The following is a 13,500-nucleotide window of genomic DNA, read 5'->3' as shown; positions in this document are numbered from 1 at the left end:
CATCTGTTAGGTACATAACAGTGTGTGGAAATTGAGAAGTTCAAGCCAGTGGAGTAGTTTTGGTGGAGTTTCTGAAGTGAGTACCAGGGACATAATTAGATCTTCCTGGGGGTGGGAGGGGATGGGGGTGGTCAAAACAGCTGCCAGATGTGGAGGAGTCCCAGGAGCCCTGTCACATTCTCACAGACAATGCATGGCTTGTGAAGTCACCACAGGAAGTGAGGTCAGGGTTCTTGACCCCTCCCCCAAGCCAACTTCAGAGTTGAAATGCAGAGTTCAAACTGGAGTCTCTTAGATTTCTCAAAATATAGTGAAACCTCTGAATCCATGCAGACTCTTCCAGATAGCCATTGGGTTTTGTTACGCTTAATTTTGCCATTCAAAGCAAAGTCTACTATCATGGAGAATCATATTTTCTTACTTAAATGGTTCCCAAAACTGTGAAATTGCTACAATATGCTTCTTAAACTCATTTTCATTGACTCTCCAATTTCCATATATGCTAGAGGGGCTTATCAGGGAACAATTTACCACATGGTCCTCATCAAGATGGGACTTTAGTTTACAGGCTTAAAGTTACATTATAGTGCTGTGTTTAATGATGCAAATTTCATACCTGAGTCATACCTGCCCTACTCGTGTGAACACGATACAACACAGCCCAAATGACAAGCCTAGACCAAGCTAAACACACCTCAGGCAAAACATGTACAAAAAAATTTTATATATATATATATATATAAAGTCAATCAACGCATATGAAATCATTGACTTTCAAAGGGGAAAAAAGGAAACTAAACAGACAAGCATAGTATAACTCAACGAAGGTGCTACCTTTTAGTTTACACATGTCTGACAGATGTCAAGAGGGATCTCAACATTAAAGGAATATTCTTCAATACAAGTTAAGCTCAATCGACAGGATTTGTGGCATAATGTTGACAAGCACAAAAAAATTATTACGACTCCTTTTCTTTAAAAACAAAAAGTATATATCGAGGTTACAGTGAGACACTTACAAGGAAAGTGAATTGGGCCAATTTTTGGAGGGTTTAAAGGCAGAAATGTGAAGCTTATAATTGAATGCACACATTAATTATTTTGTTAAAACTTGTGTTATTTGAGCAGTAAAGTTGTTTAAAGAAGCATTTTTATTCATTTTTGGTTTTAGCATTAGTTGACATTACATCATGGCAACACAGTTGTAAAAAAAAACTTTACACAGAAAAGTTAGTATGCGATTTTATCACACTAAAATCAGTTAAGATGCATATTGTTTATGTCTTGTGGCTACACTTTTGAAACAGTGAATAGGCTATTATAACGTTTACGGATTGGCCCCATTGACTTCCATTGTAAGTGCCTCACTGGAACCCAGATTTGGGATCTTTTTAAGAAAAGGAGGGAAAAAAATCTAAATTAATTTTGTAGTAGCCAATTGCTAATTGAGCGTGCCTTGTTATATTCTGTATTGGATCCAGAATATTCTTAGGGTCACTGAACCATAAAATGATGTAAGCTTAATATTAATAATACAAAGGTTTGTAACTGAGAGTTGAACACATTCTAAGAACCATAAATGTAAGAAAGGAAAAATTACCGAAAGACTCTCAACAACAAGAGAGCGCGAGAGGAAGTGAGGAGGTGGAACCAAAGAGACGAGAAAAAAACAAAAACATCTGGACCTCATTTGTAACCGAGAGAGAGAGAGAGAGAGAGAGAGAGAGAGAGAGAGAGAGAGAGAGAGAGAGAGAGAGAGAGAGATAATAGTACCATAAATGTGAATTTTCTTTTCTGAACATATTCATTCATTAAGAAGTGACAACATCTTCTGGAGACCGTTTGCAATTATATTTATTTTGCAATAAGTATTTTTGGAGAATAGGGGTAAAATCATCACCGTGGCACCCTGCTCTGAAGAGGGAAACAAAGCTCGCATTTCCATGCTGTGTAGAGAAGTGTGTGTGTGTGTGTGTGTGTTACGGGACTGTGTCGCCGCGCGCAGCTCGTGAAGCTCTTGTTAGCTCAGTGAGTTCGCGAGAGCAGGAACCACACACACAGCGTGTGGAATTACCATACAACACATTAACTGACGCGTCTTGAAGCTTTCGATGCAAGACTGATTATTCATTGGCGTATATCACAGCCATGGCTTCACTGTTGATTCGAATATACACAGTAATGGCCATTGCTACACGAAAATTTTGACTCCTTTAAAAATCAGTTTCGGTTGCAACGGTTGGCTTTCCCGAATCGGAACCCTTTCGATTTGGAATTACGGAGTCTCGTGAAAACCTTGTAAATGAAGATTAAATACAGTGGCGCGCGTTTCATCTCTCTGCCGGTCATCGCACATGGGGTGAGTCTGCCAGTATTGAGCTAAACATCTCGCATCCAAAACGCAAGGATATGTTCCTTAGTGTTTCAGTATGTTATTATATTCGCAGTACAGCAGACCTGTGTATTTTAATGAATATAGTTTGGTTTAATTGCCTTCCTATGTAAACATGAAGGATAGATTTCACTTTTTAACAGTAACTTGTGACTCGTTTATGTGTCAATACAGACACGTTTCTATCACCTTCTCTCTGGCTTGCACTGATGTGTAGTAGAGCTCCCCGATAAGACTATCTCACACATTTAGTACCTTATCAAAGCTCTCGACACATGCATATTCCGCCAGTGACACCTTAAACATGTTAGGCTTGGATTTTTTAGTGTCACGTCACGCTCCAAATGTTTTGCATTAAATAGGGGAAAGTAGCCAACAGCCGTTTGTTCACCAATGTAGCACTGACCAGCATCATCCAGACCTGCTGGACTTCATGTGTATTGCAGCAGTTCATTTGTCAATAGGGACGAGCTCTTGCTGAGCTCATGGCACTGTTGAAGCTTTGCTACATGTGTAGCCGTTGCAAATCCTCTGTGGGGTTCGTTGGGATTTGTCCATCCGTCACCGTTAAGTTGGCATTGTTCTTAAAGAATGTATTAATAAGACAAAGGCTCTATTATGCCATTATGTTGGACCGAGTGCTCTTGAGGGTAGTTGTCTGTCTTTTAAAGGGATAGTTCACCCAATAATGAAAAGTCTTCATTTGTGGAACACAACATGAGACATTGAGCAGAATATTGTATGAGAATATTTATTTTTGAGTATCTATCCTTTAAAGGAATATTCTGGGTCAATACAAGTTTAGCTCAGTTGACAGCCTTTGTGGCATAATGCTGATTACCATGAAAATTAATTTCCATTTGCTCCTCCTTTTCTTAAAAATAAAAACACAAATCTGTGTTCCAGTGAGACACTTACTATGGAAGTCAACGGGGCCAAGCCATAAATGTTAACATACTTACTGTTTGAAAAGTATAGCCACAACATGTTAGTAATATTGGTGTTAACATGGTTTTACTGTCATAAAATGGCCTACTAACCTTGTATGCAATTTACTACTTAGTTGCCATGACGATGTAACGTCTTAAACCCTATAACCACCGGATAAATTACGATTTTAACAGCTTTACAACTTAAATAATACACAAACTTTAAAAGAAGAATTAATGTAAATGCTGTAAAAGGCAGATAAACTATTAATTGGCCAATAGATATTTTAAAATAGAATTATAGAATGATGAATAATTTCTTAGTTATATTTCTTAGAAACATTTCCTTACTATGACGGCACAGATATTGAGGCTACATGAGTCTAAATTAATATAATCCCAAAAGCAGTTTAGTGTGCAACCAAAGTCCCAATACTGACCAGAAAAATTAAGGTTTAGTGCATAATGCTGGACTTTTAACTTTAAACAAGCCCGAAATACAAAGAGGACTTGGCTCCTTAAATTATCCTGTATGATAGAATTTGTGGTTCTAGTTGAAGGAGGTTACGTGTATTCGATGGCGGTACAATTTACACAAACAGAAACATAATGGCTTTTTTCCAGTCATGGACTGATTTTTCAGTATGCCTATAGCATTCAATATCTAATTGATTGGTACTATGTTAAATTCAATTTGACATATCTGCAAATACATTTTTATATTTTAAGCTGTCTCCTGAGCCATTTAATTCAGTTCAGAGTGATACAGTTTATTTAAATTATGTAGAATGTCTCAAATATCCAAGATTATCATCATTGCATCATTGTCAGATTGAATGGTTACAATTGGGACATGGGCTTTTTAAAAATATACATTTATAAACACACACACACACACACACACACACACACACACACACACACACACACACACACACACACACACACACATATATATATATGTGTGTGTGTATTAGATTAGATTAGATTCAACTTTATTGTCATTGTGCAGAGTACAATTACAAAGACAGCGAAATGCAGTTTGCGTGTAAGTGCAATGTGTGTGTGTGTGTGTGTATATATGTATATGTGTGTGTGTGTATATATATGTATATGTGTGTATGTATGTATATATGTATATGTATAAGTGGTTAGTCATGGGTCATGCATGGCATTAAAAAAAATGGCATTAAAAAGCATTAAATTAGATTTGATGATACCTGCAGAAACTACCAACTAACTTGGTTAGTAATTACCAAATTAAGCTTTTTATTGCCTATTTATTCACAGGATGAAGAGTTTTGTACAAATAGTATACGTGTGTGTGTATGTATATACATATATAGATAGAGAGAGAGAGAGAGAGAGAGAGAGATAGATTTCACAATAGTAGGTTTATTGATGAAGAATAAAAAAACACATCTGCAACTATTGGTAGAAATTTTGCAGATAACTGATCGGCACCGATTAATTGGTAAAACTGATATATCGGTCTACCTCTAATTATAAGTTTAACGTTTCTATCTTTAAACCCTCCAAAGATTGCCTCCATTCACTTCCATTATAAGTGCATCACTGTTACCTCGATTTTTGATTTTTTTTAATAGAAAAGGATGGACAAGTCAAAATTATTATTATTATTTTTTTTGTTGTTGTGGTAATCAACATTATACCAAAAATGCATTCGATTGAGCTTAACTTGGATTGAACCCTGAATTGTCCTTTATGCTTCTGCTTTGACTGTTGTCTGTTGACTGTTTTGTTATGGAGCGAGACAAATGTACAAATTTAGGTCAGCTCTATTGTATTTAGTGATTTTTGTTGTGCCTTTTATCCAGAGCTATATTGAAAAGCCACTGTAATAGCTTCTGAATTCAGGTCAAACTATGAAATGCATCCCTTCTCTCTGTCAAAGATAAGCATTCGTTGAAAACACCTCGCTGAGGAAGTAACAAAACCAGATGTTTCTGACACAATTGCACTTTCTCCCCTGTGCAATAACAAACTGCTTTTGTGGTACATGATGCCTCCATTTACAAGATAAGCTGATATGTGGGAGCAAACAATGATTATCACATTGAGTGTTGTTAATCCATCAGTCTTAACAGTGGATGAGAAATGTGTGTGGTCACGATATTCTTCTAAAAGCTCTAAATGGAATGATTGCATTAACTAGTCTGCTCCTTGACTGCATCAAACTTTTCAAATAGTGCATTCAGAAGCACATGGGAATTTCTGAATGCAATAAAAGAAAGCTAACTTTTTTTTATTGGATGGAAATCTCATTAGCAGAGTGGAAAATTAAGAAGAGCAGAAATATCAGGTGCTGGAGTTTCTTGTTTGGTGTGTGGGGTCTTGTATTCAGGTGCTGGTGGGGTGTAGTAGAGCAGATTTTCATCACACTGTGAACCAATCATTAGACTGACTCTGATATGGGCAGCATATATCCTGTGTTGGCATCATGTGATGCCATGCTTCATTAAACCAGAACGAAACTAGCCACACTGCCTCCGCTGACCACGACTGGTGTTCTACACTCATGTCTCGAACCATGTATATATTAGAGCTGTGTATTTTTCTTCTTCTGTAAAAGACAGTAATAGACCAATATATCGGTAATGTAAAGTCAACAGTAAAATGAGTGGGCAAACGTTTCAGTAGACCGCTCACATCAAGCGGTGTTACACCGTATTCTGCTATACAAGTTCAGCGGAACTTTCAACAGTGGAAAACCAGACTTATAAATATTACATTTTATAAATGCAATGACTGGAATTGTTCATTCAAACTGTGAATCCTGAACAAAACAGTTCACCAGTTTACATATTAGCTTCCACTCAGCTGACAAGCAATGAAAGTAGCTACGCGGTTCGCTAGTTAGCTACAAGCTCGTTGTCACGGAGAGTAAAAGATGGATGTTGTTTATTTACTTTACAGCATTGCGTCTCACCAACTAGGTAACAATATATCGTGAAATCAACACTCAACAGACTCAATCCACCAACCCACACAGATGTGATAAACATGAGTGTCATGGTTGTCAGGAACAGTTATAACGTTATATTGAAAATTATGAGGTCATTGTTTATTAACTTTCCAGTATGTGTTTCACAAACTAGTTAGCAACTTACCGTGAAGACAACACTTAACTCCGCATCACTTAACTCCTCCCTGTCTGCCACAGTCAGCACAGCTCTGTAAACAATGGAGTTCGAGTGCGCTCTGAGGGACAAACTACGTTATGACACCAATTCTAAATCACCCCAAGCATTGTTTTCTGCACTATATGTTCTGAAAAAAAAAAAGTTTTCATATACACGTATATCGGAAAGCATATATGCGATACGATATATATATGAAAGGCTAATATATATATATATATAATATTGGCCGGCAGATAAATTGGTCGGCCACTAGTTGTATGTAGAGTAGCAATATTCACACATAGCAGTGGTATTTGGCTGAACTCGGTGGTGAAACGGCTCAGACTATGAGCCCAGGCCAGGGGCTGTTCAAAAAGTTGAAACACAACAGACAGGAACCGAATGCACGAATCTCGAGACACACATTTTTAAGTTCAACATCTTTCTTGACAAAGCATTTAAACAACTCACTGCTTAATCTGAGAAACGCTTATAAGAGAGCAAGACGCAACTGCCAAAAACCGCCACCAACTGTAAAGACCTGCTCAAACCGAACGCTTTTGCAACCATCCGTATTTAAACGTGCAAAAGACAAAGTCTTTGTTTCCCTTTGTTTTGTTTATTTAGCGTCTTGTGCAGGAGAGCTGTTTTTAGAGGATGTGTCTAATTAAAAAGAACTTTAAAAGCATATTGAGACTCCTGCTTTCTGTTTAACTGTATTTGTTGTGCTGTGTATAGCCTTTTTTAGTGCAAGAATGTGATCGACCTGAAGTAATCGTATTACAGTAAGAATATTTTTTTTTTTATTGAACTCCGATTCGATTCTGGTTTGTTTATACATTTCTCTCGGATACATGAATATTTTAATTTGCTTTCTCACATCACTAGCTTTAAATATGCAACTTAGCTGGCTAACTAATGCATAAACGTGACCAGCTGGATATAAACTAATGCAAATAGATGGTAATAGATGGTAACAATCATGACATTTAAAGGGTAACTAAACACCTGCTCAGAGTCTGACTCCACCCACTAGAAATATTTGAAAATGCAGGAAAAGTGGGCAGACCCCGGCGGGGATAGAGGGAAGGAACCGAGTGCGGGGCTGAGCGGGGGGGCACCTGAGACTCGTAGTGACGGATTAATTGACAGCTGCTGTCAGACTCTATGTTATTATTATTCCTCACACGGTCGCAAGACGACATGTACGTGAATCTGGCGTGGTGAGCTGGAACCTGCTTACGTCAGCTGTCACCGCTTACGTCACGAAGTACCGCAACAGCCAATAGGAAAATTCAACTGCAGTAGCCACCGTTCAACCTGAAGAGGGCAGCACTCAGACGTTTTTACACCATATATTGTAGAATTAAAACACTTTATACACAAATGTCAAAAAAAATTACTTGAATCAATGACCAGTACTAATAAAGCCCCATGCTTACAGATCATTAACTAAAAAAAGTTAATAGTTACCCTTTAAACATTTGGGTAGGACTTTGGGTAGAACATTGTTCTAACCACTTGGTTTTGCCTTTTTGGGTAATATACTGCTGTTATCTACTAATGCAGCCTCAGGTCAACAATTTAATTACTTTGTAATGATATGACAGTGTGTACTGTATACATACCTTTTTGTTGGTGATGTTTCAAATCTGCATCTGAAGTGTTCCGCTCCATGCAGAGTGTAATCTTATGTGCCAAAACAAACTCTACAAGGCATTGGTGAATCTTTTTTTTCACCTCTAGGGGCTGCTCTCATATTGTATTGTCCCAGCCGCTGACACAATGGGGAAAAATTATAGGTGTGGATTTTTGCAGATAACTACATTTCCAGAAATCTGTTATCGGTGCCGATTAATCGGCAAAAACGATATACCTGTCGACCTCTAATAATGAGGTTGCAGGTTGACTGAAGGGTGTTACCTTTCATTTCTCATTCCACTGACCTTTGTTTCGACTTTGTCCCTGAAGCTGGTTTCAGAAAGATAATTATTTACCTTGGGCCCGTGAGTGGCTTTGGAATTAATTTTATAGGGGTCGAACCAATGACAGACAAGTTGTGTTGTCTAAATCTACTACTACTACTTGAGGAAAGGTGAGTTTATGAGTATTAATTAGCTTGTGCTGATGTTGTCGGGTAAGCTCCCTAGGGCTAGACTGTCCAATCACATAACCTTAGTAATATTCATCCTGTTTGGGGGCCAAAAAGGCGAATTTATCTGTTTGTAATATCAGGTGATAAAACTAAAGCCAATTATAGTCTATACCAGGCATGTACTTTTAATCCGAGCCAACAGATTATTTTAACATCCTTCCCCCGCGGTTACGGTGCCCCTGCTCCCAGTTCACACATGCAGGCTAAATGGATGCATTGGTGAGGAAGGACTGTGAAGAGTGCATGAGAAACAAAGCTGAATGTAAAATTGAATAAATAAACATATATAAGTCAACGGAAATATAAATAAATGTTGCATGCCGTGGTGGGAACTGGAAGTGTGGGATTCTTGGACTTGGTCACATGTGAGGTTATGGGTGGGCCAGGTCACAGTGTGGGCGGAGCAATCCTTCAAGGTCTCTTGCATATATCATTTTGGCAATGTGTGCAGAGCTCTTGCAGCACCTGCTGAAAGAACTGTCACTGAGGAAGCCCGAATCCCTCATGTCAGCAAGAGCCTTATACGAACAAAAGAAAATTGTACTGGAAAGCTTTATGGAAAACAGTCATCTTCGGAGAACTGATATGTTTGGTTTTTCAAGGTAAACTAAGAATAGTCGGCGCCCAGGGATCAATGCATGTCTGTGAACGCAGGGCAGCATTTTTCCTATCACACCAATCAATAATAGCCCATCTCTGCACATATGCATGTTGATGTATGGTGATATTAATTGGGCTTATACTGACTGTTATAAAGCAGCGTGCCATTTTTCCTCAGCTGAAAAACACTTTTGCTGGGTGTGGCAGCTGGGACAAAATAAATCCCTTCTGTTTTGGAGGCTGCTGGTGAGCAAGTTACAACTCACAGCCAATATGGAGCTCTCAGTTTTGGTGCCAAAAACTGGGAGTGTCCCAGTAATGCATTGCTATTGCTCTGTCTGCTAACCTTCTCCACAACATGCACAGTCATTAAGACTTTCTTGATGTCTGTTCGATTGCAACTGCACAAACAGTAGCTTGCATATTTAGTGTTAAGACAATCACAAACACCTCCCATATACAACGCAGTCATGCAGCCCAATATGTCTCACATGGACACATATAGACAAGGCTCATGGGAGACTTTATAAATATTTATTGAGGAGCGATTCAGTTAGGGGAAATGCTTTGTCCATTTTAGGACAGATAGAGTTTAGGAATCATGAGCAACTGGAAGAACTTAAAGGTCGCTCTTGCTATTCATGTTGTGCAACTGTGCACAATTACTGATATAAATCTACAAAATACAGGTTGTTTCAATACCACAATTTCAATCAGTCAAATTGCACTATTCTCGATACCACAAAAAATAGGTTAAATGCCTTGAACACACTCCTTTAGACTTTTTAACAATGTTAAATGTATAAATGTAAATTATAAATTAAAACAGTTGCATGTTTGCTTGAAGACATTTTTTACAAGTACCCTAAGAAATCAGTTTTATTATTTTCTTAAACTTTTTTTTTTCCCCCAAATTCTGTGTTTTCCTGTCCATGTTCTAAAGTTTAATTAAATTTCATCATCAAAATGGTGTCTTAATTCCTAACATTTTCAACACTATTGCATTTTTTTAAATCAAATTAAGTGCATCAGTTAAAATCATGAATGTATATAATCTGAAACACAACATTGGTCTTATTTTTGTCAAATAAAGTGCTGCACTACAGAGCGACATTATAAACATTGATGAAAACTTATATTCAGTACGTTCAGCACTCTGGCAGGTGAGATATTACTTAAATATAATTCTTATACTAATACATTTAGTAATACATTTCTGTTGCTATTTTTTTAATTTCACAAATCAAGCTTTTATTTTGATGAGGAGGCTTTTCTGTTTTCTGTGTTTTTGACAGTAGTTTCACTCCTCTGTATAAGACGTTGGTTATGTGACCCAGTAGTGTTGTCAAAAGTACCGGTACTATGGTACCAAGTCAGTACTAAAATAAAGAATATGTAAGGGTACCAGTGTTTCTGCAGTACTGAGCACCGACTCTGTCCGGTACCAGCACACAATATGACTGACACACGGTAGCTTTAAAATGCTTAATTTGAGCACATGCTCTGTTACTCCTTTTACACTGAAATGGAAAATTAATCCAAGTGACATGTCCTAGTGTGATTTATTACACCGCTGAAGGCTGCAATCTTACTGTGGTTGAGCTGCATACTTTAAATGAATGTATAAATCCGACCATGTTAAAAAGTAATATTTTCACTTTTCACTCAAAAGTTTTAAGAATGAATTGATTAGACACAATTTTGATGATTAAATTAAACTTTAAAACATGTTCTGGAAAATAATAATTATTATTAAACTATACAGGTGAAACTCGAAAAATTAGAATATCGTGCAAAAGTTCATTAATTTCAGTAATTCAACTTAAAAGGTGAAACTAATATATTATATAGACTCATTACAAGCAAAGTAAGATATTTCAAGCCTTTATTTGATATAATTTTGATGATTATGGCTTACAGCTTATGAAAACCCCAAATTCAGAATCTCAGAAAATTAGAATATTACATGAAATCAATAAAAAAAGGATTTTAAATACAGAAATGTCGGCCCTCTGAAAAGTATAATCATGCATATGTACTCAGTACTTGGTTTGGGCCCCTTTTGCATTAATTACTGCCTCAATGCGGCGCGGCATGGATGCTATCAGCCTGTGGCACTGCTGAGGTGTTATGGAAGACCAAGATGCTTCAATAGCGGCCTTCAGCTCTTCTGCATTGTTTGGTCTCATGTCTCTCATCTTTCTCTTGGCAATGCCCCATAGATTCTCTATGGGGTTCAGGTCAGGCGAGTTTGCTGGCCAATCAAGCACAGTAATAACATGGTCATTGAACCAGGTTTTGGTACTTTTGGCAGTGTGGGCAGGTGCCAAGTCCTGCTGGAAAATGAAGTCAGCATCTCCATAAAGCTTGTATGCTGAAGGAAGCATGAAGTGCTCTAAAATGTCCCGGTAGACGGCTGCGTTGACTCTGGACTTAATAAAGCACAGTGGACCAACACCAGCCGATGACATGGCTCCCCAAACCAACACAGACTGTGGAAACTTCACACTGGACTTCAAGCATCTTGGATTGTGTGCCTCTCCATTCTCCCTCCAGACTCTGGGACCTTGGTTTCCAAATGAGATGCAAAATTTGCTCTCATCAGAAAAGAGGACTTTGGACCACTGAGCAACAGACCAGTTCTTTTTTTCTTTAGCCCAGGTAAGATGCTTCTGACGTTGTTTGTTGTTCAGGAGCAGCTTGACAAGAGGAATACGACATTTGAAGCCTCAGTCCACTCCTTGTGAAGCTCCCCCACACATTTGAATGGCCTTTTCCTGACAATCCTCTCCAGGCTACGGTCATCCCTGCTGCTTGTGCACCTTTTTCTTCCACACTTTTCCCTTCCACTTAACTTTCTATTAATGTGCTTTGATACAGCACTTTGAGAACATCCAACTTCTTTTGCAATTACCTTTTGAGGCTTTCCCTCCTTGTGGAGGGTGTCAATGATGGTTTTCTGCACAACTGTCAGGTCAGCAGTCTTCCTCATGATTGTGAATTCAACTGAACCAGACTGAGAGACCATTTAAAGGCTCAGGAACCCTTTGCAGGTGTTTTGGATTAATTAGCTGATTAGAGTGTGACACTTTGAGCCTACAATACTGAACCTTTTCACAATATTCAAATTTTCTGAGATTCTGAATTTGGGGTTTTCATAAGCTGTAAGCCATAATCATAAAAATTATATCAAATAAAGGCTTGAAATATCTTACTTTGCTTGTAATGAGTCTATATAATATATTAGTTTCACCTTTTAAGTTGAATTACTGAAATTAATGAACTTTTGCACGATATTCAAATTTTTCGAGTTTCACCTGTAATTATTAAAAGTAACTAAACCTATGTGTTTAATAGCACATTATATTAGCATATTTTTTGCTGTGGTATCAAAATTGGTATCAAGAACAGTGAAATTTCACTGGTATTGGTACCGACTACTGACATTTTGGTACACTATGGCCCAGTGTGATTTACTAAAGCGCAAAATGCTATGATTTAGTTATATAAATATAAAGTCTGCAGGCACTGCACACTTTGCTATGAATGTGAGCTCTATTCGGTCATCTATTAAGTCCAGGAGTACACTGTAGAGTTTTTCCCGTCCTGGTCTGTTTTTAGCCGTGATAATTGAATTAATTTAATTTCTAGGGCTACATTCAGGGGCATGTAGCATCCATTATAATGGTATTTGGTAGATTTCTTTGACACCCATGTGTGAGTCTGGTGAAACCAAGGACTTCTAGGGAGAAAGTTCTACCTGTCAAGCAATCTTAAACTTAACAGGCTGCGTGCGGCTTTAAAGCGCATTCAAGACAAGACTTCACATATCCTCTGAAACAAGCAGTGAGAGAAGAGAAGCAAGCACATCTGAAGCACAATTATACAAGTGCTCCACTAAAATAAAGAATTCTGCTCTAAACGTCATGTTTGCGCATAGAATGAATCCATAATTTGAAGCTGTGCGCCGATTTAACACACTTTTTAATCTTGTACTTTTTTGTGTACTTTATTATCATGCAATAACTGGCAGTTACACACTGGCGTAATGATGCTCATAAAATACTGTGTGTATATGAGCAGCTTCATACATTCACTCTGAAGTGTGCAGCACATGCAGACTGTATATTTAATTAAATCTCATCCTTTTGTGGTTTAATAATCACACTAGGACATATGACGATTTTAATTTGATCACTTATCCATTGTTAAAGGAATAACAGAGGGGTAAAGACGCTGGCTGCCATCCCTGGAGTTCGCTAGTTTGGATCCCAGGGAGTG

The 13,500-nt window shown here is 37.8% G+C and overlaps 1 protein-coding gene across 1 annotated transcript in view; it reads left to right on the top strand.

Moving 5' to 3' along the window:
* The first annotated feature begins 1,765 nt into the window (after positions 1-1,765).
* s1pr2 (sphingosine-1-phosphate receptor 2) overlaps positions 1,766-13,500 on the top strand; it is a 38,973-nt gene continuing 27,238 nt past the window's right edge. Inside the window, exon 1 of the mRNA XM_052140128.1 lies at positions 1,766-2,359. The gene's annotated coding sequence lies outside the window, so the exon portion shown is untranslated. The remainder of the gene's footprint in view (positions 2,360-13,500) is intronic.

The sequence above is a fragment of the Xyrauchen texanus genome, chromosome 12 (genome assembly GCF_025860055.1).
Source record: "Xyrauchen texanus isolate HMW12.3.18 chromosome 12, RBS_HiC_50CHRs, whole genome shotgun sequence".
Taxonomy (NCBI): domain Eukaryota; kingdom Metazoa; phylum Chordata; class Actinopteri; order Cypriniformes; family Catostomidae; genus Xyrauchen; species Xyrauchen texanus.
This window is presented reverse-complemented; position numbering and strand designations above follow the sequence as displayed.